This window comes from Cygnus olor, chromosome Z (assembly GCF_009769625.2).
Source record: "Cygnus olor isolate bCygOlo1 chromosome Z, bCygOlo1.pri.v2, whole genome shotgun sequence".
In the NCBI taxonomy this organism is placed as follows: Eukaryota; Metazoa; Chordata; class Aves; order Anseriformes; family Anatidae; genus Cygnus; species Cygnus olor.
The window spans coordinates 7,732,763-7,758,708 of record NC_049198.1 but is presented as its reverse complement, the minus strand read 5'-3'; the positions used below and the strand labels follow the sequence as shown (position 1 = coordinate 7,758,708).

At 43.2% G+C, this 25,946-nt stretch overlaps 1 protein-coding gene across 15 annotated transcripts in view; it reads right to left on the bottom strand.

Moving 5' to 3' along the window:
- CELF4 (CUGBP Elav-like family member 4) overlaps positions 1-25,946 on the bottom strand; it is a 696,179-nt gene that overhangs the window by 626,196 nt on the left and 44,037 nt on the right. The window contains exon 1 of one of the 15 annotated variants that reach the window (XM_040541451.1): positions 20,953-21,035. The exons of the other annotated variants lie outside the window; for them this stretch is intronic. The gene's annotated coding sequence lies outside the window, so the exon portion shown is untranslated. Of the gene's footprint in view, positions 1-20,952; positions 21,036-25,946 lie in introns of those variants that run through there. 15 annotated transcript variants of the gene reach the window in all.

The following is a 25,946-nucleotide window of genomic DNA, read 5'->3' as shown; positions in this document are numbered from 1 at the left end:
ATGGAAGGCAGTTAAATGGCAAGGCCTAGATGGGCTCATCTGAAATCCTTTGTTCACAACCCACCATGCTCTTGAGCACTGCTGAATCGAAGTCCTTGCTATTTTCAGTGCACTACCTGGTAAAGCCACAGGACTTCACGTGTCACCTAGCCTCAGTGCTGGTCTCTTCCTGCTTCACTACAAGAGCCCATGGGCTCTCTCTCCATGAATTTTTCATGGGGACGTAAAAGTTTCCTGCAGCAAGTTAGATATTTCCATTAAAGAGAACACACTGAGTAGAATCAGAAGCATCTTTGCAGGCTCCATTCAGGAAGTCCTTCTGCAGAGTTGGCAATTGCCTGTGGAAAATTATTTTCCAGAGCACACCCAGACCCTCTTCCTGTAGCCATATGCTAAAAATCACGCTTCACACTCTGAAAGGCCCTAAAAGATTTGTAGGTCTGTCATTTTTCTTTTCTCACAACTGTAAAAATTCTTAAAATAAGGTCTCCATTACCAAAGGAACCTAGATTTTTCGAAAGCAAGCAATAAAGGAAAATCTGCAGAACTGAGTCATTTCTGCCAGCATGTTTCTTGAAAATAATGATTTCCCTCCTCCAGCAGATATCAGCATCTCTACTTCTTCTTCCAGAAGGAGTCTATCCATGAAGATAATTCTCACCTTCGTTTTTAACTATTGCTTGCTATAGTTTGGACTAAATCCCAACATGCAGCAACAAGATGTTTATTTATGGTCTATTGTAATAAGCACTGTTGTATCACCTCACTTTTTGAGCCATGTCTGTGAATAGTCTTTTCCTTAACTTTTTCTTTTATGCATCTATTTTAGAATTTTTGTACCTAATTCAATAGGCCCAGCAATTTCTGATGGTGCACTACTACGTCAAACAATAAGTTAAAACATTGAAAAGTCTAAACACAAAAGCATTCTTTCTTAAATCTTTCCTTATATCTTCTTGTTTTCAGAATACCTGACTACATTGGGGTCCAAGAAACACTAACTTTTATTGGGGATTCCTTTAATTTAAAAGCAACTTTGCCAGAGTTTCCAGTTATTTCAAAGTCCTTCAACTCTTCTCTAACTTCCACATCAGATTCCCATGTAAATGCCAAAAGCTTTAAGTGTTTTGATCTCCTTAGACAAGAGACCTTACACAAACCTACGTGGTTATTATTAATAGTACTGTCATGTTGAATGCTTTTGAATTTATGTGCATGACGCTCCAGGCATATAAATCCATGCACAAATACAGATATGCAACATTATACAGAAACATTAATACTTAGTACTTACGTAGTGTCTTTTATTTGAGACATTTGAATAACTCTTGAGAGGTGCTCTTCAGAGCACCAAACATCACTGGTAGAAAGAGCAGCCGAGCTGCTAGGTCACATCCAACCATCTGATAACTCTGTTCAGGTCCACAGCAGCCCACCAGGCACCTCCTGCTCTAACCAGGTTTTGTTTCTCAAGTACATATGCCAGGATCAGAACAGAGAAGGGTCAGTGCCTTAAAGCACTCACCAAATAGCTAACCAGCTCATGCTCCTCTGACCAGCACAAACATCTCCTTGCTTCCCTCCCTTATCCTCACATCCCAAGATCCCCAATTCCCATTATTCAGGACTCTTATAAAACCTGCATCAAATTAAGCATGCATTTATGCATTACTCATTTTACAAGACCATAAGAAAGTGAAAAGTTCATTGGGCATACTAATGTGCATATCCACTCCATCCTTCCTCCCACCCCTTACATGGATCTTCCAAAAGCAGAAGATGCACAAGAGGTGTAAGGTGACACAGGGATTTGTTCTGGGATAGCTGTTGTAAGTGGCTGAATACATTAGAGGGTGAAAGCTCACCTACACCACACCAACACATACCTGCGTCTCTCTTACTGTCAGCCTGGGGCTTCTACAACTTGCTTTTATAGAAATGTTTGTTTTCTGCCCACCCGAGCCGAGGCTCCCTCTTGCTGGTGGCTGCTTTCCAGAGATGGGCAGTCTCCCATAACACACAACGTAGAGGAAAACTGTGGGAGCAGAACTCCAGAAGGGAAGAATTATTTCAAGTGGCTAGATAGAAGAGAGCTTAGAGCTTCCTCTATTTAATGGCTTGAAAGATTCCCCTCTCTCCTCTCTCCAGATGAAGAAACATACTGCAGAAGTTACGTACATCAAAATGACAAAAATAGTGGTTAACATATTAGAGACTCCACATACCTACAGCAAGAGGTTGCCCAGTTCCTCCCACATTATCACCTACAGGTAAGAGAACTGGACCTTTATCAGACCATTTTACTGTTCCCCAGACCTGTTAAACTCAAAACCAAATCCAGTTCTCCCGATTCACACACACGCAAGAAAAACATAACCAGAAACAAGCATCCTGGTTTCCACCATGGAGTTGCATGATCCACCTCTGAATATATCACAAAGAGCTGATTTACTGTCTCATACTAACCATTTGCAGACAGGAAAGTAAGGATGACTCTTTCCTCCTTCCAGGGAGGATCTGGAGTCTCGGTATGGTCTATAAAACTCCTGTGCCTGAAGCTGAAGCCTTTGCACTCACCATTGTTCTTATTCTTGATGCTTTCATGGCTGTCCTCTGCATTGCTATGAGTCTACTCCAGCCCCAGGGAAACTGCTATCTCTGAGCACCACTGTATTTCTACCACTACACAGGAGGACAGAGTGTCAGATCCTAAATAACAGTACCCTGTCTTGCAGCCAGATCCCTCTCGACTTTCAAAGGACAGAGCTTGGTTTCTGAGCAATGGAAGATTCAGTAGTTATGTGTATTTAAGTATGGAGGGAGAACCAGGAGCAATTTTAAGGGCATGTGTAGTTGGTCTTCTGCCAAAGTGCTTTATTCCATAATGAACTCTCCCTTTTAAGCCACTTTGCAGACACTTTGGTCTGAGCCCAATATCAATAATATAGGTTAAATTTCACATGCTTAACAATATTTAACCCTGGGGCCTCTTCCTGGGCTGTTAAACACCAGACAGTGCACCAGCCTGAGTTACTGGGATAGGAGGCAAAAGCAGCCCATCGATGGACAGGTAACCAAAAAAGCAAAGAAAAACCTTGACCTGTGTTGCACGAGTTCAGCATTGCAAATGGTAAGGCAGACATTCTCTGTCAGGTTGTTTGTAGTCACATTTAAATAATCAATAATTCATCACTTACAGTGAGAATGTTAGGTGCAGAAAGCAGCAGAATGTAAAATGAAATGGCTAATCCTTTTTCACATGATCCATTAACAACAAAATATTAAAGGTGAATGAGAGAATGAGAAGACATTTCATGTGCAAGTGCACTGGCCTTTTGCTTCTGAGGAAAGGTCTGTACTCAAAGCTTCATTAGGTCAGAAGCATAAGTGGGTCACACAGACCTAACAGACATTTGTCCCTATCACAAAAACAGTGACAGCCTGAGACAATAACCCAGGGTCTCAGAGAAAGCTGAGGTTACAGGAGGACCCTGTTCAATTCCACACATCCCCCAAGCTGTGTGTGATATGGGCATGTTGCTTTGTTTCTTTTGCTTTGCCTCTCATCTGCAAGAGAACAGCAGCTCCCGCATATTTGCATCGTGCTGGAAGGATTAGCATGTTAAACCAACTGCTTGGGGACTGCTACTATAGGGGAAGAGAAGGGACACAACCAAGTCAACTGGCGGCTAGCAAATGTGACGCCCATCTACAAGAAGGACTGGAAGGTAGACCCGGGAAACTATAGGCCTGTTAGATTTGACCTCAGTGCCAGGGAAGCTCATGGAGCAGATTATCTTGAGTGTCATCACGCGGCACTTGAAGGGCAACCAGGCGATCAGGCCCAGTCAGCATGGGTTTATGGAAGGCAGGTCCTGCTTGACGAACCTGATCTCCTTCCATGACAAAGTGACGCACTAGGTGGATGAGGGAAAGGCTGTGGATGTGGTCTACCTTGACTTCAGTAAGGCTTTTGACACTGTTTCCTACAACATTCTCCTTGAGAAACTGGCTGCTCTTGGCTTGGACTGGCATACGCTTCGTTGGGTTAGAAACTGGCTGGATAGCCGGGCCCAAAGACTTGTGGTGAATGGAGTCAAATCCAGTTGGAGGCCGGTCACTAGTGGAGTCCCCCAGGGCTCAGTACTGGGGCCAGTTCTCTTTAATATCTTTATCGATGATCTGGATGAGGGGATCAAGTGCACCCTCAGTAAGTTTGCAGATGACACCAAGTTAGGTGCGTGTGTCGATCTGCCCAAGGGAAGGAAGGCTCTGCAGGAGGATCTGGATAGGCTGGAGCGATGGGCTGAGGTCAACTGTATGAAGTTCAGCAAGGCCAAGTGCCGGGTCCTGCACCTGGGGCACAACAACCCCAAGCAGCGCTACAGGCTGGGAGAGGAGTGGTTGGAAAGCTGCCTGGCTGAGAAGGACCTGGGAGTACTGGTTGATAGGCAGCTGAATATGAGCCAGCAGTGTGCTCAGGTGGCCAAGAAGGCCAACAGCATCCTGGCTTGTATAAGAAACAGTGTAGCCAGCAGGTCTAGGGAAGTGATTGTGCCCCTGTACTCGGCTCTGGTGAGGCCGCACCTTGAGTACTGTGTTCAGTTTTGGTCTCCTCGCTACAAGAAGGACTTGGAGGTGCTCGAGTGAGACCAGAGAAGGGCAACAAAGCTGGTGAGGGGTCTGGAGAACAAGTCTTACGAGGAGCGGCTGAGGGAGCTGGGGTTGTTCAGTCTGGAGAAAAGGAGGCTCAGAGGTGACCTTATTGCACTCTACAGGTACCTTAAAGGAGGCTGTAGAGAGGTGAGGGTTGGTCTATTCTCCCACGTGCCTGGTGACAGGACAAGGGGGAATGGGCTAAAGTTGCACCAGGGGAGGTTTAGGTTGGATATTAAGAAGAACTCTTTACTGAAAGGGTTGTTCGGCACTGGAATAGGCTGCCCAGGGAAGTGGTTGAGTCACCATCCCTGGAGGTCTTTAAAAGATGTTTAGATTTAGAGCTTAGTGATATGGTTTAGTGGAGGACTTGTTAGTGTTAGGCCAGAGGTTGGACTAGATGATCTTGGAAGTCTCTTCCAACCTAGACGATTCTGTGAAGTGGAAGCGATGCTAACACACTGGTGTCACTGGATACGAACACCGGGATATAGCAGCTGAGATGGACAGTAAGGCAGCAAGGGAAGAGCTCGAAATGCGATTTTACACTTTTACCACATCTTCATTTAAAATCTTAAGAGAAAAGATTAAAACACCAACAGAACAGTACCGTGTCGATTGGCAAAGCAGCTTAACAAGCAGCCCCTGCCGATTTGGGATGCCCAGCTCTGACCCCTTAAAGCAAATCAAAGCTGTCCAAAACTGTCCCGTTTTAAACAGGCTACTAAAGGACCAGCTCTGGAAGCATGCCTTATAATCCTTCAGTACTTAAGCTCAATTTATTGAAATTGAACACTGACATCACTACAGATGCTCTCTGCAAGTCCAGAGGTCTGATGCTAGAACATCTGTCCTCATTTGAGACACTCAAGTGCTAAAGAAGGCAGAAAGCATCAGAGAAATGCATCAAAATGGGGTGTGAGGGCAGTTTCTGGAGTTTGGGGGATATTCCTTCGAACTCCTCTCATTTACTTACTACCTCTCCAAGTTGATTTCTTTACTCCAAGACATTGTTGGGTGCTCAACATCTGGGTACCTCCCACCCCAGTACCACTTTTGCCTCTGAGATCTGTGCTCTGAAGCCAGTTCTTTCCAGGCAGTGCTCCAGAACATAGCATTTCTACTGGGAAATGATGACTGCAAATAAACATAGCATCTACTTAGCAACAGAAAGAAAAAGACAGAATAGGTTTTCTTTTAGTTTTTATAAAAGGCACAATAATCTCTCGCCTGAAGAGTAGTATAAGTGCTTCTCATAAAACACCATAAAACAATACAGTCCTGTAAAACCAAACAACATGTCAAAGCCCTATTTATTCCTTTCATTAACCTGATCTAATCCCAAGAAGTGTCTAATGGAACATGCATTGAATTGATGAGGCTTCCTCCAGCCCCTCAACTTACCAAAAGAGATGGAACAAATATAAATACATCTACGCTTTACACTCAGTTGTAATTTGCTCAAAGCTGGGAAGAGCTTAAAAACACCAGTGCTTCATAGTAAACTGACATTTTCGTTAAAGAGATTCTTGGCTGTTTTTGCCTTGTTTTTCCAAGCCTCACACTGGGGACATGGGTTTTATTGAGGAAGAGCCCTGCAACCCAACACAAACCATCCCCCTGCTACTGGGGAAACTTCTCTACAGCCCTCGACAGTGGTTTGAGCAGACAGGTAGACTATATCCCCGTTCTCAAGCCCTCTCCCCCAAAAAATTCTGCCATGCCTTTTTATTTTTAAGATATCTTTAAGATTCAGTTAGCACATTTTTCTGACTTTTATAATGTTCAGGTTTCTCCCTGTCTACTTTCATCCCCACTTCCATATGATGACCACCCAAATTCAGAACCCACCTCCCAGTAACTGGATTTTTATTTTTTCAAAGGTCTCTCTGCATTTGGTTAGGAAAAAGAAAGACAGGATGCAATCACTAGAAGGGAAGGGTCAACTGAGGAAAGAGCAGCCCCTCAGACTTTTAGTAATGATCTTGTGATGCCAATGGCTGTCAAAAAAGAAATTCATGCACTGATTCTAACCTGACCCGTGAAGAATGGGCAAACAGGCTGCACTTTGTAGCTTTGTCTCCACCAGAAAGCAAACGTTAGCAAGGGGGCTGCTTTGTGGAAGGCAGCAAGAGTATATAAGCAGATGGTGTTTGAGCATTTAACCACCGCAATCCAAGCATGACTTGGCAATGACTGTACTGGAGGCCTTGTTTACCTTAGAGCTTTGGACAGCGCAGCTGCTACTGCAGTTCTGGTAGAAATTTTCAAGCACAGGTACATCTGGCAAGGGGCAGGAATAAGCCATCCTGGATGGGCAGAAGGCACTGTCTCCACTCCAGCAGTGCACTCTGTGCACAAGCCCTACACATGCTCCACCACCAGTCTGCATGCTGAATCCCAACCAGGACAGCTAACGGGCTGCATCTACATTTGATAAGAAATATTTGGCCCATGCAAGCTCAAACAATATTTGAGGAGCTGACTTCTCAGCAACCAGGAATTCTAGATGTGTTTTAAGTGCCCAGCTGCAAACTGCACCTTCCTCACCTGTTCTTCCTCCATTAGCTACCTGCACGCTGTTCAACAAAAACCTGCTTTTCTTCCATCCATGAGGAAAATAGCCATGGGAGTTTGGAGATGTTACTTGCACATATCTAAACACAGGAGGAGATGAATATGGCCTATACAGGAATAGAAATTAGGAACATAACCAATTAACTCCACATTCTTAGACAAAAACATTAACCTCTGCACAAAGTACCAGTGATTTATATTTATTCTAAACCTATTTCAACAAGCGTCCTCCACGGGCAGTAAGCATAACAGGACCCGAGCTCTCATTCTTACTAAGAAGCCCCAAACCCTGACCTCCAAAAGCAGATCCCAGTTTTCCCCTTTTTCTTAAGCAGTCAACCAAACAAAAGTACAAAAACAAATCCAAATTGCCTTAACGTCACACTGCCTGCAGAGCAATGGTGAGGTGATCCCTCGCCTCCCATTACCCACCCCAATAACTCTTTTATATGGAGTGTGAAATAATTAGGACCAGCAAAAATAATTTAGGAAACAAGAAGAAACTAATTGTATAAGCTTGTTTAGGGAAAACACAAAGGACAAAAGCAAACCGGGTAGAGATGCTGACAGATACAGTACCAGTATATTAAAGCCCACACATGTATTAATAATAAGCTAACTAATGGTCCCTTGCACAATACACAATGAATTTACTACACAGCAGCCTGCTGCTGTGGTGCGCTGTGGCTCCACACAACAGAGAAGATCACTGTTTGCAAAGCAGGAGAGTTTAATATTGTGTCCAGTCCAATGACTTCACACTGTGTTTAGGGAGAGACCAAGGTTTCAGAGCACAGCTCTGGGAACCCAAAAGTCTCCAAGCCAGCACTGTTGCTGATTACATCCTCTGGATCTGGGCAAAGTCATCAGCTACCTCTGCGCCCACCTCCCTGAAGAGCAAGATCCCTGTAGCAATAACTAGCATTACTTTGCTGAAGCAGAGTTCAGGCCTTTAACTAATGCTGTGTCTCATCTTTCATGCAGGCACTGATGACAAGGATTGAGCTCATCTTCTCCAAAAATGCAGGTCTTCTCACCTGAGCTAAAGGAGGTTCTCCATTAGCAGTAAAAGTCTATGGAAACCTTTGTTCATGACTTTTTTTTCCAAGTCCTTTTTGTCTCCTCAGACCATGCTGGCAATGCAAGAAGTTCCAATTGCTAGGCAGGAAAATCAAGGCATAGAGACAACGTGAAGGCTCACTGAAAACCACACAAGGCTGAGGTTGTGGGGCAGTGAATGCATAGCTGCTGCATCCACAGATCGCCTTGACAGCTCAGATCTACAAAGCAGCCTGAGGTCAGATAGCCTGTCCCTGACTGCTAAGCATGAAACCTGAGTGACTGGACCAGCAAACCCTGACTTCTGGCAACATGACCTTATGACAAAGTCATCTGCAGACCAGACCACACTTTGACTTCAAGTAATACATTAGCACTCTATTTAACTATGTTTTGTACCATGTCTGTTTGCACCCAGAACACAAACTGGTCACAGCCATTCTGGAAGGTGCTCTGCCCCAGGGAAAGCACTCCTTCAGGAGAAAGCTTATTTAGGCAAGGTGAGCTGCAACTAAAAGTTCTGGTGAGTATAAAAGAAAGCCTTAATTTAGAAGTGAGAGCAAATAGGGCAGTAGGCAGTCCCACTTACAAAAACAACTTGAACAGTTGTTTTTAGCGTTTTCCTTCCCACCATCAATCCTATGTATTGGAAATTCAGCCAATGCTGGAGCTGCTGACTGTCTATGCAGACAAGTCTTGATCTGTTTTGCAAACTGCCTCATCCCCTCCAGCAGCTCAACTTTGCTGGCTGAGCTTACCCTGACCCGTGTTTTAGTTGTTAAAAAAAGCCCCCCCGTTCTTCAAGTCACTGTCTCAAAGAAACTAGTCAAGTACACTTGATCCTTCAGAATTACCTTTCCTGATCGTAAGCTTCCTAGCTCAAAGCAGGTTTAGATACAACACACAAACGCTGAAAACCCCTTCTATTTTTTCTTATGAGTGAAGCATTCAACACATCTGAGTTACCCACCCCAAAACTCCTCTACTGCTTCAATGCATTGCTGCTTCCTTCTTCAGCACGCACTGCAACTGCCAGGCAACACTGCTGTTTGTTTGAACAGCTATTGCACATCTCCCCAGCAGTGGCTGAATGTCAGTGCCAAGGCTAAAGGTTCTCTCTGTGTGTACACACACTTTTGTAAAGCACTTCAGGATCAAAGGTGCCAGGGAAACACAAGGGTATCATGAAAGCCCTGAGTTTCCTCACAGCCTGCTTGTCAACTAATTACAGTTGCATGCTTTGCTGAGAAGCTCTGAAAGGCATCAAGAGCAAAACCCCATGGCATCATCTCACACTGACAGTGCTGTAGCTGAGAGTGCTGCCATTTTTTATACTTTCAGGACTAGCTTTGAACTGGATGTGAACTTGCATAGATATATGCCTGATGCACAAGTCAAGTGCACCAGTGCAGTGATCCACCACGCTTTCCATCACTTTACACTTAACTGCATGCCAAGCCTTCATAAATTACACTTGCTGCTTTCCAATCTGTGTCTGACAAGAGCACAGCCAGCCTCAGTGTCACTTGTGTCAGCAGCACAGCGCACAGGCAGCAACTTGCGTGGAGAACTGCTCAGAGTTGTTCCTTCTGACGGAGTCATCACAAGTTTACTTCTTCCTGCCTTCCCCTTCCTGAAAAGCTACAGGTAATGTGAAATCCAGCTGGACTGGTAGCACAGACCATGACAAGAAGGTATTTTCTGGGGTGACTTAGGAAGAGTCCCAGACATACCCAGAAGCTGAACTTGGTCACAAGAATCTTGGCAGACCATCTTTGAACATGCACAGCACTTTTTCTGAGAAAGGACTCGTGTTTCAGCACCAAATGATCTTTGTTTGATCCTGCCTCATCTGACACATGGATCGCACCTCCAAATAATGCCTGAGAGCAGATGACAGCATGGGGTAATTGAGGAAAGGAAATCAAGAGAATCGCATCTTCCACCCTCTTATTTTAAGTGCTCTAACACCACATCTCTGTTTCTTCGCACTCCTCTATTAGAAACATCAGGGGCTGAGGGTCCCCGCCCCCCAATCACTTAAAAAGAGATTGTTCTGGCTCTTAACAGGTAGTTTATGAAAGGAATTAAATGACATGGTCGCCTGCAATAGCAGGGGGGCAGACTCAGTTACCCAGGGGGTCCTTTCCAGGGCTGTGTCAGCCTATGACTAACATCAATAAAAATGATTTCATCCCAGCTTTTACATGTAGGCAGAAGAGCAAACAACAAATTAGTGAGAACAAGAAGCTCTGAAAAGCTGGAGGGAGGGGGATGGAAGCAAGCAACAAAGCACACGCTCAGTGTTCGGTGCGGGGAAAGCAAGCGTTCGACATGGACTAAAATATGACTTATGAGGCTGCTCATTTCCACCTCTACACCCACATACCTGAAGAGAATAGAATTTAAGTGTCCCAGCTCTGGTTTTGTAAGTGATTTGACAAATTGTTTTCTGTGCTGCCACCACAGTCACCCAAAATAGGTAAAATATTTCATTTTGGAAAGGAAAACATTTACATGAGGACTTGACCTTTAACTCAATGTCAGAAGCTCCCCAGGTGGGAGGCGAGACTGATGGGAGCTTCAGCAGAGCCTAGAAGCCTCCTGGAGTAATTACTGTATCTATAGCAACAAAACTCTGATGGGAATGGGGGGGGAAGAGGGAGGGGGCTACAGACCTCAAAAGCACAGGGGTTCCCACCACTATGCTTCTCCTGGGCAGCAGGGGGGTCCTGGTCATGCTCCTGGAGAGATGAGGGCTGAGCTGGACAACTCAACACAGAGAGGCTTCTTCCTCAGCCAAATGGTGCGTCCAGCCCAGCAGCACCACACCACAAGGCAAGACCCATGAGGGAAAGCAGGATGGGAGCAGTCCTCACCCCTGCTCAGCACTCACGTGCCTGCTCGGGCTGTCAAACCAGAAGGAGAGGTGCAGAGAAGTCACTGTCAGCTATGGAAACCTCAGCTCACCTGTCAGTGGAGCTACACAGCAGTCAAAAAGCCTTAAGACAAAAATTTTTCATCACAACTACTTAAAAGTTTTCAATATATAAAAAACACAGCCTAGGAAAAAAAAGCAGGCTTCCTTTCAGAGTACTCTCATTGTCACTTAACAAGCCAAGTGGACTGCACAGTTTTTAGATGTTTCTCCATAAAATAAAAAGTTTCTGGCCGGGAACTTCCACAGGGCCGAGGGGATTTAGCAAGTCACCAAGACAAGGAGAAAAACTAAACGCCCTCAAACCCAACAGAACAAGCACACTAACCTGACTGGGCATATCGTCATGGAATCAGGCTAGCCAAGGCTGGAAGGGACTTCTGGACAGCATCTTGTTCAGGATGACCACAGCCTTCCCTCGTGTCTATCAGCTCACTCAAAACATTGAGAGGTGATGTAGGGTGGGCTCTAACACCAAGAGCATTCTCCACTTCTGAAAGTGCCATCCGACACTCAAGCAATGCTAAGTCCAGGTCCTACATGACACTGCACTGGAGCCTTTTAACCTAAATTCCTTGCTAATGGCTGGAACTGTTTTTAGGGAGGAAAAAGGGACGCGCACACAAGAATTTTGCTTCCTGATTTTAGCACAGAGAATATTTTTCATCTTGGTGCTAAGCAACAAATATTTCTTCCTCTTCCATTCAACATCTGTGTTTTAAGCCATTTTCTTAACTTTACTCCTCTCTTTTCCTCCCCTTTCTCCCTTTACTTACAAAAAGTGTTCTATTCAGTTTAATTGGAACAGATGGAAATATATAAAGTTCCTTTAAAAAAATATAAATAAATTATATACACATACACACTTAGATTATGATCCAGAGGGGAAAAACGTCAAGATCTGAGAGCAGAGAATATGAAGAGCTAGTACTCATTGTTCTGATGCTGAACTCTAATTTTAGATGTTTACAAATGTGTGCTTCAAAAAAAATTTAAGGAAGTGCTGCTCCATAATGTATGTTTTTGCTTCTCTTGTAGCTAATGCAATGCTGGGAGCTAGCAGTTAAAACCTACATGCAAAGCAATTCCATTCCTCAGAAATAGGGAAGAAACTGTTTATGAAGTTCAAACACTTTTCCCCCCACACACTCACCTTCCCCCTCCACACAAAAAATTTCTCTCATTTTCCCACCACCCCCTTCATTTGACCCTAGTACCTTTGCTTTTTCTACCATTCTGAATTTAGTGCTTCTGACAACTGACAGCTACGGGATTGACAACCTGAGAGAATGACATCCTGTTTATCCAGAAGAGAGGCACAGGCAGCCATAGCTCTACCATGTTAATTCTACCTTGCTCTTGGACAGCATTTTCATCAGTAAATCTCAAAGCACTTAAGGAGGTCAGTATCTTCAGTCCATTTGCTAGTGAGAATGACAGGCTTGCAGGAATGAGAAGTAACTTGTCCAAGGTGAACCAAGAGAAAAGCAGCAAAGTTGTATATGTTACTCACCTCCGTCAGGGTCAGCCTGCTGTCCAACTCATCCACCCATCCCCTTAGCAGGGGAAGGCAGCATATTTCCTTCAGCTCTTACCACAGACAGAGACCATTCGGAGGTCAGACGAACACACCTGCAGAAACCACTGCAGCTGCCAAGGGTTTCTTCGTGGTATTCCTCTGCTTGCCATATGTAGTAAAATACACACTCCTACTCATTTCCCATAGGCTATTAAAACAGCAATAGTACTAACATCACCATGAATAACCCTAATTTTAATGTGTTTTTTTTTCCCAGGCATGAGGAAGATCAAATTTGTATACAAAATAGAAGTCCATGCAGTCTACTTGCAGATCTCTTCCCAGCACCACTGAAAACCTCCAGAAACATTACACCTGAGATGCTGCTAGTCTAGAGGGAGAAAAAAAAGCAGCAGAAGGCAGTATTACTTCCACATGAGATATTTAGATGAGCTGAATTTAACTTACCATTTAATTCATTAGTAAGAACACAATTAACAGTGTTCTCCATTTATCAGCCCTGTTGACTACCAAAGCTTTTTGTCTGTACCACAGCTAAAACCTCACAGTACTGGCCAGAAAGCAGAAAGATGAGAAGTTAGATAAAAAACAAGATCTAGTTTAGGATGTTTTGTTCAGCTGGAGATACTTGATATCTTTCTACCTGCATTGTATTACAAAAGAACATCAAGTTTCCCAGGCTTCGCAAGTATTTGAGTTAGTAGTTGCCAGGAACATACACACTTAACACAAAGAGAAAAGACTGAAATATCTTGTTATTAGTATCTCTCAGGGAACTTCCTTCCACCTATACATCTCCAAAAGGAATAGGAAAATTGAGGTGCAGACCAACTAAGAGATGTATCCTACCAGCTCAAGCTTGCAAGACCCATAGGCTGAACTTCGAGTCTTCTCCAGATGACCCCAGCAGGGCACAGATAGACCAGTTTCACCCTTTAACCTTGTATTGAGACTGCCCCAGAAGGTCAAGGTTTGTACTAGAATTTTGTTGAAGGCAGACCAGAAGTGATCTGGATGAGCAAGGAAGCAGGGGTCCTATTGATTGTCTCAGGGTATAGAGGGGGAAAAGAAATAGTGAGCAGGTACACTTCTGGTGCAGATATGCAGCAAGATCAGGCTATCATTTCGCCACATATCAGCCCCTACCCTCCTAAAAACATTTTTTCCTCTCCTGCCTCTCAAACAGGATGTTTTGGCCTCCACTGTGGAAAACACCACAAGGCAAAGTGCTTACAATATCACTGATGTCTCCCCACCCTTCCAGTTCTTCAGATAAACCTTTGATATCTCTCTACCAGTTCTAGAACTCTCCTTTGAGCTTTGTCACTTTCTGTGAGTTCGCATCATTAGGTAGTTTCCTGGCAAAGGAGGATGAGAGGAATTGATGTGAATTTGCATCCCCTTGATACCACCCTAAACCAAGCCTCTCCCTCCTTGAAGCTGTGCCAGTCAAACACTACACAAGACAAATGCTACTCTGCCTGATGTGGAAGGTGTGGGTTCGACTCCCAGCTTTGCCACAAGCTCCTAGGTGACAGGCAGTTTTTACTTGCCCTTCTGTAAAACGAGCACTGCATTTCATCACCCCACAGGGAAATCACGAGGATAAAACCCCATGGATGTTGAGCAGCTCAGATTCAAAGCTGGTAGAAATTTTCCATCAGAAATACTGCAAAACTGGGAGGGGGAAGAGGACTATTTTTCCCCCAGAAGTATTAAAGGTACCCACATGCTCATTTCTGAGGTTGCTCGGAGAATGAAGAACTCCAGCAAAAGCTCCAGGAACAATGACAAAAGAAAGGCAGTAATTTGTGGTAGTAGTGGTGATAGGGGCACAAATTGATACAAAAAGCTCAACAACCATTTAAAGAAACATAGCAGCACTTTTTCTTTTTTTAGTTGAAAAGAATACATTTTGGCCAGTTCCCTATGACACATTAAAGCCACCCCAGAGCCCCACTGTCTTTAGAGATCAAGACAAGCATGATTTTTTCAATCTGCTGACAAACAGCAGAGAGGAACTGATGGGTGAAGAACAGAAAGCTTTTCATCTAAGTAGGCAGGGTTAACAAAACCAAGAATTACAAGTAGCAAGTAAATAACTAAAACAGAAAAAAGTATAAGCAATACAGAGACAGATCATTTTAATCAGACAGTGTAAAGACCCATTTTGTCTTTTTTCATTATTGGCAATGAACATATATCATGAAGGTAACAAAATCCTGTATGCTCCCCCAGTTACCTGGCCATGAGCTCCAAGAGAACTGAAAGCACAAGAAAAAATTTGGCATGTTTTATTTTGGACCAGCAGGCAGCAGTTTGTACTGATAGATGTATTTTTGAGAGCATACAGCTGCCTTATTCACTAATTAAGGCTTCTGAGAGTGTAATGAAAAACTGTGATTTCACTGCATGGCAAACAGCCAGCACAATTTGTTCCAGATACACAAAAGAGATTTGAGTTCCAGATTATCCAGGTATGGGCAGGGTGAGTTTTATGCAGGTGTGCAAAGAAGGCAAGGGAAGGGGGCTGGCACCGTATTGCCAGCACACTCACAAATCATAGCACTGGAATTTCTTCCAGAAACAAAACCCCACAAAGCAGAGATGACATTTGCCAGCTGTTCCAGTGTAACAACCCTTACCTGAGCAGTGGGCAGTATGTGATACGCACCTGATAACACTAGAGGGAGCTTGAAGAGGAGGAAGAGGAAGCACTGTTACTTTTGCTGACAGGGGTAAGTTTGCAAGATAGTATAACCTTGTTTATACAGTGACAAAAAACATTCAACTAAAGGACAAGATTCCTGTTTTCCATTCCTTTTCTCTTAATGTATACTGGATGGTGTGAAAGTCCCTAGCTAAACATTGCCTGTTCTTCCTCACAAACAGAAGAGAGAAGTCTTCCACATTGTCAAAGAGGACACCCACAAAACTTTTGGCTTGCTCAAAATCAAGCAGTTCGCACACAATGTGATTCAAGTCCCCAGACAATGGCTGCTGCATGACCACATCTCTGAATGAAGCTGGGATTTCAGCAGTTGAAAAGACAGAGCTGAAGCAAGAAGCCAATACCAGGAACCCCAAGAACTGCTGACTGGCCAAAAAGTACTAACTCCATGATAGTATCCCTTCTCAGAACATCATTGCAGTATATCACCCTGACCACACTGGCAGCAGCCTTGAGCTAGCAGAGAGTGAGAAGGATGCACGCTATCAAATTTACATACATCAAGCAGACAACAATATGACCAAAATTAAAAAGCTACTAATACACAGCAACCTGCCAAATTGAAATTCTGGACACTTTGGATATCCAGCTCCATGTCTGTATCTATTATATTATGAATATCATCTCTATGACTACCAGCAGCTGGAACATACAAGGTTTGCTTTCCTCAGTATTTGGAATAAAGCCTTTGTCTATCTTAGTACTCCGTAAATAGCACTTTTCCCACCAATTTCTCTGTACTATAATCCAGATTATATCCCAAAGCTGCAGCCAGATGCCATTAGTTTTCAGATATTAAGGAGAATATTGATCTACAAAGAGAAAACACATCAGATGAGATCCCTGTTCGTTCGTGGAAATAAAGACATTTTTTGGAGCTGAACCCCAGATTCAGGCACAGCTTTGATCATCTGATCATTGCAAGGAAGAGAAGTCACAATGCAAACACAATCTTTAAAGGAATGCATTCAAAATAGGCAAAGGAATAAGAAGGACACTTTTTACAGAGTCATTTAAACTTTGCAAAGGACAACAGGACTGCCATGATCTAAATCTTTAGCTACACTTTTAGAAGTCACTGGAGCTTTTAAAGATGTTGTTCATAAGAAAATCTTGTTGAAAATTTGTTTTGCTGAGAGACCATTTGGAAGATAATAGCATTATGAAGTATTGGATACCCCAGCTTAAGTGCACTGAGCTCCCAGTAAAGGCACCCCTCGCCTTTAATGTAACTGCATAGTGCAGCTATGTTTCTTTGGTAAGGTCTTTTATCATGTCTAATACTTCACATGATTTTTGTTTGGTTTTCAAATAGATCCTTTGGTTTGTCTTAAAATAATTGCTATGTAACAGAAAATCTCATTAGAACTTTCTATTTGTTTACTGCTTGTTTTCCCACTCAGAATAAAATTTCCCATTTTCCCTCCTGCCCTGGCTCAGTGAAATCAGTCAGCTGTCCTTCGCCTCAACAAATCACAGCAATTAGCAACAAAACACCACACCACAAGCATTGCTAAAGATTGTCCAAGAAACACATCCAGAGACAATAACCAGAACACTTGCATCATGAAGCTCTTAAAACACCAGTCAGAGAAAGCCTAATTAATCTGATTCAAAACAAACACTGTGGCCAAACACTAAGTGACATTAACCAGGCTGCAAGAGACTTCTGAAGGAACAAAGCAAACTTTTGACATGGTCAGCAAAGCAGCTGAGAGATGGAGAGAGCTTTGGGGATGGATTGGTGCAAAGTAGCATGCTAGGAGTAGAACAAGCAGGAGAGGAGCTCCTGTTTGAAACACTGAGCTCTGTACAACACCAGCCCTGGCATATCTTAGTGTGACACATTATGGGAACTAGAAATCAATGCTCCCACTAGAAGAGTGGCATGATTTTTCAGAACTGCTGAGCTCAGAGATGCCCCCATTGATTTCAGTGGGATCTGCTGTGTATTTGCCATCTCTGAAAGGTAGGCCACACACTTAGGTGCCTATATATAGCCATGAAAGTCTAACTTTAGGCATCTATTTAAAAGTAAGATAGGGAAATGTCAATCTCTATTCCTGGAAGTACCATCTCTGAGAAAAAGTAAAGCCCACAGGGGCCAGCATTGTTTCTGGTATTTCAAACCCTTCTTGCAGGAGTAGTGTTCCCTCTGTCACTCTGGCTGTAAAGACTCTCTGGGAAGGTACCACAGCCCTGTCTGTCTTCAGGTTGAACCAACACTTTACAGTTTTGATGAAACGAAAACCCCTCCTCACCCTCCCACATTAAAACAAAAGATAAATGCCTTGGTGATGGTCAACACCCCATTCTTTTCCTGGCAGGCTGTGTGTCCTTCACTACCAGCTACGAAACACTGCCCCAGGACTGTTAAGAAGCCATTACGCACCACCCCAGAGCAGATGCATTTTCCTACTTCCAAAAAAAATATTTTATAGTAATAATGGCAGGGCACCTTGAATATATCAGAAAAGAATACAGCACTGGCAGCTCCATATGATTTAGAGTTGTTAACGAGTGACTTCACCAGCCTGCACAGCTCCTGTAGTATGTTAAGTGCTTCAAAAAGTTTATGACATTGCCTGTTTTTAAGTATGATAATATATAGGGGTATTACCTCTGAACAACTGCTGTGCTTCATTTGACAGAACAGGTCATAACGAGCCTTCACTTTACTCCTTTGAAGCTTTGAATCAATGGTAGGATTTTGTCCATTTCCGTACTGAAGTTGCTCACATCGAGTTCCCTTTTCTCTCCTCACCACAAAACCTGCATTTTTTTCCACAGCTATAAAAAAGTGAATACTCTTAGATCATGGACATATGTTGTTCTAACACCTAATATTAAGCTGTTACTACAGTGAAGTATGAAAGGACTGAAGATATTGCTACAGTTGTCACATTGCAATAAACTAAGGATATATTCAGTTAAGTCCAGTTTTCTTCAGTAAATAGTCTTCCATTACAATAGCAGCCAAAGAAAAAGAGCACCTAATATACTACCTTGCCCAACATCACCGCAGGGTTTTGGAGAACATTTGCCATTCAACATTACATTTTCAGTTTTTACTTGCCTAGAATAGACCCAGAGACAGAGCTTCATCCCACTTCACTTTAGATGCATAGCTGAGGCTCTCAGAACAGCAAGTGATGGCCCAAAGTTATTTATGCAGCCAGTGAATGCAGAGAGAAGGGTCTCAGGAGGGCTGTTTATTACCACAGCCTGCCAGGTCAGGCCCAATGACCATTTATCCCAGTATCCCATCTCTGGCAGTGGTCAGTAATGGCTATTAAGTGAAAAAGCACAAGAACAGGACAAATATGCGTTCTGTCTCCATAGTATACTCTTAACCTCTAGCTATCTGCATCTCAAAAGACTTGCTGACCCCAAGGTAGCAGCCTGGGACTAAAAACCCTTGAGTGGGGTTGCCTGAATGTTTGCCCAGACACTTTGCTGTAGAACTCCTGCCAACCCCATCATGCTGCAGCAGAGAACTGTATTATTTAACTACCCATTTCATAAGGAATTACTGTTGCTTTTTAACTATTAATCTAATATTGCAACAAGAAAAAGGCATTAAATGAAGCTGTGAGGGAACAGGGATGACTGTTCCATGCTCTCCTTCTTCAAAGCATTTTGGATCTTATAGACTGTAATCACAGTCCCATAACATCTAATTTCCAGGCAGAGTACACCCTAACTTTAGGTATTCCATACAAAACAAACCACCATTTTTCATTGTTTGATCACCTTTTTCTTCTTTCTCAGTACCTCATCTACCCCTTTTGAGACCAGGATTCACGAGACACCTAACATCTTAGTCATCTTCAGCCAACATGTCATGAGTAACTACTCAGGGAGTCAAACAAAGGTGAGCATGTCAAGTGAGATAAGCTTAGGCTAGGGAAACAGCTAAGAATAAACAAGACCTATTTTAAAGGAAGTACAAATAAACATACTGAGTTCCTCAGTGCATAGGTAATGATGTAGAAACTACTGCCATAATATCACTACTTTAAAATCTTCAAAGGGTGATATTAACCTGTTTCAAGATACAAATTGGCATGCCCAGGAGAAATCCAGCCTCCAGATGCAGAGGTAGAAATGCCATGGGACAAAGATCAAACTTTTTTTCTGATCATCTAGGTAACCCAATACTGCAGAAACATTAGGGGCACTTCTAATTATGAAAGCCACCAGCATTAGGCTCATTTTTCTAGTGAAGAGCTAACAATGTCTTGCTTGAAGCTGCAGAAGAGCTAGGAAACAATGAGACTCCCAACCTTCATCTCAGCCATATAACCTCTAGTCCAGGAATCCTCTATCAGCTCTACAACAACCACTTACCAGGAGCAAAGACACTGCTGCATTCTGGAAAGGTTTACTGAGGTTTCTGGGGAAATACTTTGATAAAATGCTTTTTTTTCCCCAAAGGGGTTTTCTAGACATGTTTATCTATATACTCAGCTTGAAAGACCAAAATTATAATAGGGAAAACCAGAAAACTTTCAGAAAAGGTTGTCTGGCAGATTTTTTTCCCCCTTATTTTTCAGCTAGTAGTCTTACTACTCTTCAAAAGTCTTATAGCAACTCAGCCAGACACCTCCTGCGATTTGCCTACGATTCCCAGCATCCCCTGTAAAACACTTTCAACTCCTCCTGCTTTTTGCTCCAAAACTGATGCACTGATCCAATAATCAGGTATCATGTTATCTGTTTATCCTGTCCCGTCAATATGTTGCCATTTAAATTGCATTATCACCAAGATATATTTGGCACAACATCCGCAGGGATCGTGTTACACAACACTTAATTGCTTGCTACAAAATGCAGGGCTATGAAACCTGCCCCATATTACTCAACAAGAGGCACTGAAACATGGCCCTATCTCACCCCATATCTGCATTGTGCTCCCCAACAGTACCTTACCAGTGACTGCTGTACTCTGGCACTGGCTGGAACCATAGTGGATTGCAGGAAACCCACTATTTGTATGTGCAGAATTTGCAGCTCAATACTGAAAAAATATCAGCTTCCTGGTGTTCTGACCCTCCACTAAAACACAGGCTGATTTGAAAACCAGCCAGTAATGCACAGTGTTATTCATAAACAATGCTTTAGGCATAAGTGAAGGGAGTGGATAGTACCAGTAGATAGATAACACTCAAGCAGGCAGAATCCAGAGGTTGGAAAAAAATGCATTTTAAATAGCTTTAAGTTAACAGTGTCCAACAGAAAAGAGGAAGAATGCCTATAGTCACAGTCCTGAGTAGCTCCACATGGGTCTGCTAGCAAGGCCCAGACACAAGGGAAAACAGTATCTCCCACTTTACACTAGTTACTTACTACAAGCATTCTTTCAAAGCATCCCAGACAGACAAAAGCATCTCCCACCATCAGGTTTCACCGAGGAGATATGGCTGCTGGGAGACTCATAGTTGCACATACCTGCTACAGAGGTAAAAAGACAAATCCATTCTGCATGTGGGACCAAGGCTTGCGGCTCAGACACTTCCAGCTTGCTGCTGGCAGCCTAGATATTACCTCTAAGATAAATGAATAAGAATTTAGGTCTTATTGGATTACTGTTTATTGAACTTTATAAATTCCAATTAACAGACCCCTGAGCAATAAGAGACATGTAGCGTACTCTTCATTTTATAGTGCAATTATTACTGAGTTTATCCTCAGCTGAACAAGAGGTATTAACGGGTAAAACATGGGAAAGAAGACATACTAATAGATAAAAGCAGATATTGAAGACAGGGAGATAAACAGATACAACTAGGAGAAAATGCACAAGGCAAGAAAAAGCACACGTGTTTGGCTGATTAGGTTATTTCATTGCTTATACTACTATGCAGGAGGCCTACAGGAAATAGATGATAGTGACACAGATGAGTAAGTGGCCTAAATATGCAAAAGCAGGAGAAAAGAGGCAGGGAGGGGAAAGGAAAAAAAAGAGGTAAACAGCAATCAAAATAAGGCAATGTGAAATTTATTGTTTTCACAGTTGCTCTAGAGGCACATTGGGAAGATCTCCCAATTCAGCATTTTGCCAAGGCACAGAGGAGGCAGTACTACTAAAGCATTGGTGCTATTTGAAAGAAGGAAACACTCAGGATGCTCATCTATCAATTCACTTAGGTATAAGGGAATGCAACAAGATGCAACACCACCCCTCCACCCCAACCCAATATCAGACAACAAACCATGCTACTAACACAAGATCTGCAGAAACTAAGCTCCATCAAAAGCCATGATGAAAGGAAGGTGTTTTTAAAGCACTACTACTGCAGGTGTTGTTTTTTTTCCCCCAAGCCATCCTCACCCCCACCCTCCCTCCCTTATTCCTACCTGCCTTTTTTATTTTGATTTATTGAACCTGTGCAGACTGTCTTTCTCAGAGATAAGAGTATGTTTGTGTATAAACCCCAGCAATAACTAACCACATTGATCCACTCCTCATAGCCAGGGTTTTCAAGTACTTCCACATGCTGAATATAAGAGCTCCCCTACCTGTCTGCTGCAGGTATTATGATGTGGAAAGAGGAAAGAGCTGTGCCATCTTCACTTCAGGCTTGAACTTCTGAATCCCTCCTCCCTGCTGGCAGCTCCTTCTCCCCCATCCCATGGCAGGGGCAGAGCTCAGGGATGCTCCCCAAATTCAGGGATGCTCCCTCAAAGATCTTACAGCTCACACAGGGAAGGTAAAAGGTGGGTGTTATCCAGCTTTGAATCCTAGGGTCCCAGAGATGCTTAGTGTCAATTGTTTCCCTCCAAAATGGGACTGAGCACAAGAAAGCAGGTGGGAGAGGGCCGGGCTGAACATGAGGCCTGGGCCACATAGGGGGAAGCAGCTAGAGTTGGCCCCACAACATGGCTGCCACCAGGGTGTGCACAGCCATTTTCTGCTCCTAGGGAGCCATCACCCAGCTGTTGGTTGTCCAAATCTAGCCAGCACATTAAAATCTGTAGGAAATTAGGAGGGCTGACAGATGTGCCCTGAGATGGTTAGGAGCACAGTGGGCAAGACCAGGTGATGGCTGCAGTCTGCAGCAGCCAGGAGCTATCTCCCCAGCATGGAACAAGTGGAGGTCACCACCTAGACAGATCTTCCTCTCAGGGAAGGTGCTGTTCAGGGCTGGAAAGTCCACAGCCCACACTCCTGTGTGGAAGAGGGTGTGAGCTCCACCTGTGCAAGGTGTGCTCTGATAGAGTTAGGCAGCAGGTGGAGGAGCTGCAGGAGGAAGTCAGCAGGCTACACTACAGTAGGAAGGGGGAACAAGAAATAGGACACTACATGGTTCCATGAAAGATGCCATGCCCCACCACAGTTGCAGTCTGAACACAAGACCAACAAAGGAGCAAGAGGACAGAGCTATGATCCAGCAGTACACCAGGAGGAACAGCGTTGTCAGGGCATTGAACTCCCCCTGACAAAACCTGGAACTAGTCCAATACCATTTTAACCAAGTTATTTCTTTCAGTCATAGGAAAGTTGTAAGGGAGTGCTAGCAACAGTTTCAACCCATCTTCCTGCTCAAAGGAAGAAACTTAAAATAGGTTCAGCAAGTTGTTTTTGTATGCAATATCCACTGGAACTACTGTCATCAACCGCAACAGGTAATAGACTGCAACAAGACATACCCCACATCCTAGTAAGAGGCCTAAATCTTTATCTTCATTCTCTGAGTACCATCTGGTGACTTGTTACACCTCCTTTTCATGGGCAGAAGGTCAATTTACTGATGTTTTGAATGAATGGACCTCCTGCAAGATCAGGAAGAGATGAAAGAGGCAAGCCCTCTATTTGTAAGGCTTTCCTGCAAGCACTAGTGACTTTTCCGTAATTTACTGAGAGATGAATTTAAGAAAAATCTCAGCTTCAGTTTTTTTTTTTTTTTTAGAGGCCACAATCCTGCAGCTACCTCCAGTCACAGGAGGTGCTTACACTACTCAGCTCCTCTCCCGAACACTCTTCCTCTTCAGACACTTGGAAGCTGTAATGCCCATCCCCTCTACAACTATTCAGTAGGCAGTGGAAGGAAAATATTTCTCCAAGAATAGGTCTTGTTACTTATACATAATGCTCATGCATCAACAAAACAGGAAACTCTCATTTGAGTTAGAGTTTGTACAATGCCTAAACAGTTATAGGAAAGACAAACATGTCCCAGGTCAGCAAGAGTTAACATACTCAAGGAACTTAAGGTACCTAAGGAAACATGGCAAACTAACAAGTCAGCCCTCTGCCTACACCCCCCATCCCACCTCCTGAACCCCCCGATCCTGCAATAGATCATAAAGAATGGATTACATTAATTTTCTATAAACTGTATCAACTTGAGTGACATTTTCCTTAAGGGTTAGGTGATTGATATCCACAATGAAGTCTTATAATCTAAAATCATATTAATATTAAAGATTTTCTGTCCTTTACGTGCATCATTAAATTCTGAGTATAAGGTGAAATTGACAACATACATTTTGACAGCTTATCTATAATAAATATGCAAATCTTGATACCAGCATGTCATCACAGACTTTGCTGCTCCTTGAAATATCAGAGAGATCCTTTCTTTCTATGACACTTACAGTGAAATATCAGATATAAAGCATTTTGTATGACAGAATTTCATTGGTTTAGTCTTCAAGCACAATGATAGGGGCTTCCTGTTCCATTGGCACCAGCATCATCCCTCCTCCTCTCTCTTCTTGGCACCATGGGGTGGGGGGTGGAGAGGGAAATCAAATGTTTCCACTCATTCTTTGCTTTTCTTACAGAAAATGAATTAAAAAAATGGTCTCTGAAGGCATCTTAGCAATGCCTTCCCTGAGGCTCATGTATACTACCAGAGGAGATGGTTCCAAGCAGCAGGGCTGGATTTAACCCAGGAGAGGAATTAAATGAATTAACAGAGAGGATGGCAGTTGTTCTTAACCCTGTGATGGCACCTCAGGCCTACACAGTGCCATCTCACCCATATACATGGTGTAGGGAATTTAGAAGCACAGCCTTCATGAAAACAGTATTTCAAATTGTTTTGACTATGGCACAAGACCTACCTGGCCCTGCACCATAGCCACACAAGTCCAAACTGCAGATACCTGCTCCATCATGACCTGGTGCACAGCAACTCACGCTTCAGTGTTCACAGAATAGAGCTCAAAAGTCTGGCAACTACATCTTTCTTCATCTCCACCCTGGTGCTTGATAGGACTCCACACAAGCAGCATGAAGCAACGCCACTCCTGGTCTGCAACACAACACTCACAACAAAGGGATACAACATACAACCCAATTGTCCTGGGCTGACTTTAATGCATTTTGCAGCCCTCACCCCATCATCCTTACCTTCCTCAGCTCTTTTTATCAGAGGTTTCTACCAGTTGACAGTGACAGGAGCAGTGTTTTGCTTTTGTGTGGAAATGCTGTGACTAGCACTGCAAACATCTAATTTTGATTAGAAATTTGAGGCATAACTCATCTAAACAGCTAATCACAATTTTTACACTACCTTGAGAGAACGTGTACATGTCCATGTGCACATACAACCGCTCTCATTATCTCCTTCTAAATTAATCCTCACATGTTCTTGTCAGTAGAAAAAGAATTGAAGGGAAATAGAGATTTTCAATGAGGACAATAGTTCATAGGAAACCAACCTGAGGCTATGAAATTTATTGTTTCAAGGTCTGTTATAGCTGTTTACTCCTGACAAGGGCAGGGCACAGGTAGAACAGGAGCAAAGAGGATAAAAAACACTGAGGCATCTTTACATCTGTTATCTTCTTTCCAAAGCCTGACACTGGCCAGAAAGTGGGGGATATAAACAGAGAAACATGAAAGCCTAAAGGGTCTGATAGTGACTTTCCTCCAACTATATACACATACAGATTCTATGCTAAACAGGAGATAACACCACAGTGTAGCTTTACCCTATGCTCATTGAAAGATAAAGCACTGAGCCTTTACTATATTGCAAAAGTATTAACCCCAGCAGTTTAAACAGAATAACCCTTTTCACCATCAGGAAAGAGAAGGTTTAAAACTAGTTCATGTGTTGAAATCCTCAGGGTCTTTTACTTCTTAAAAAAAAAGCAATGAGTGGCCAGGGAAGACCATCCCCCCCCTCCTCCCCCGTTTTTTTTTTTTTTCCAGTGCTACCACATCACTACTGCCTTGCAGCCATCGATACTTCCCTCTCACATAAACTGATAGCAACCTACATTTAAAGAGGATCTATGTTTGTTCAACAGCATCCTCCCTACCAGCCACAGATTTGCATGGAGAAGTTTGAAGCACTAAAACTATTTCAAGTTTTTTGGAACCTGTAAGGGCAATCCTGCTGCTCAAGTAGGAAATCCATGTCGAATAAAACCTCTCCCAATGCATCCTGTCAGCAGCCAGCATCTACTCACATCCACACTGCACAGCT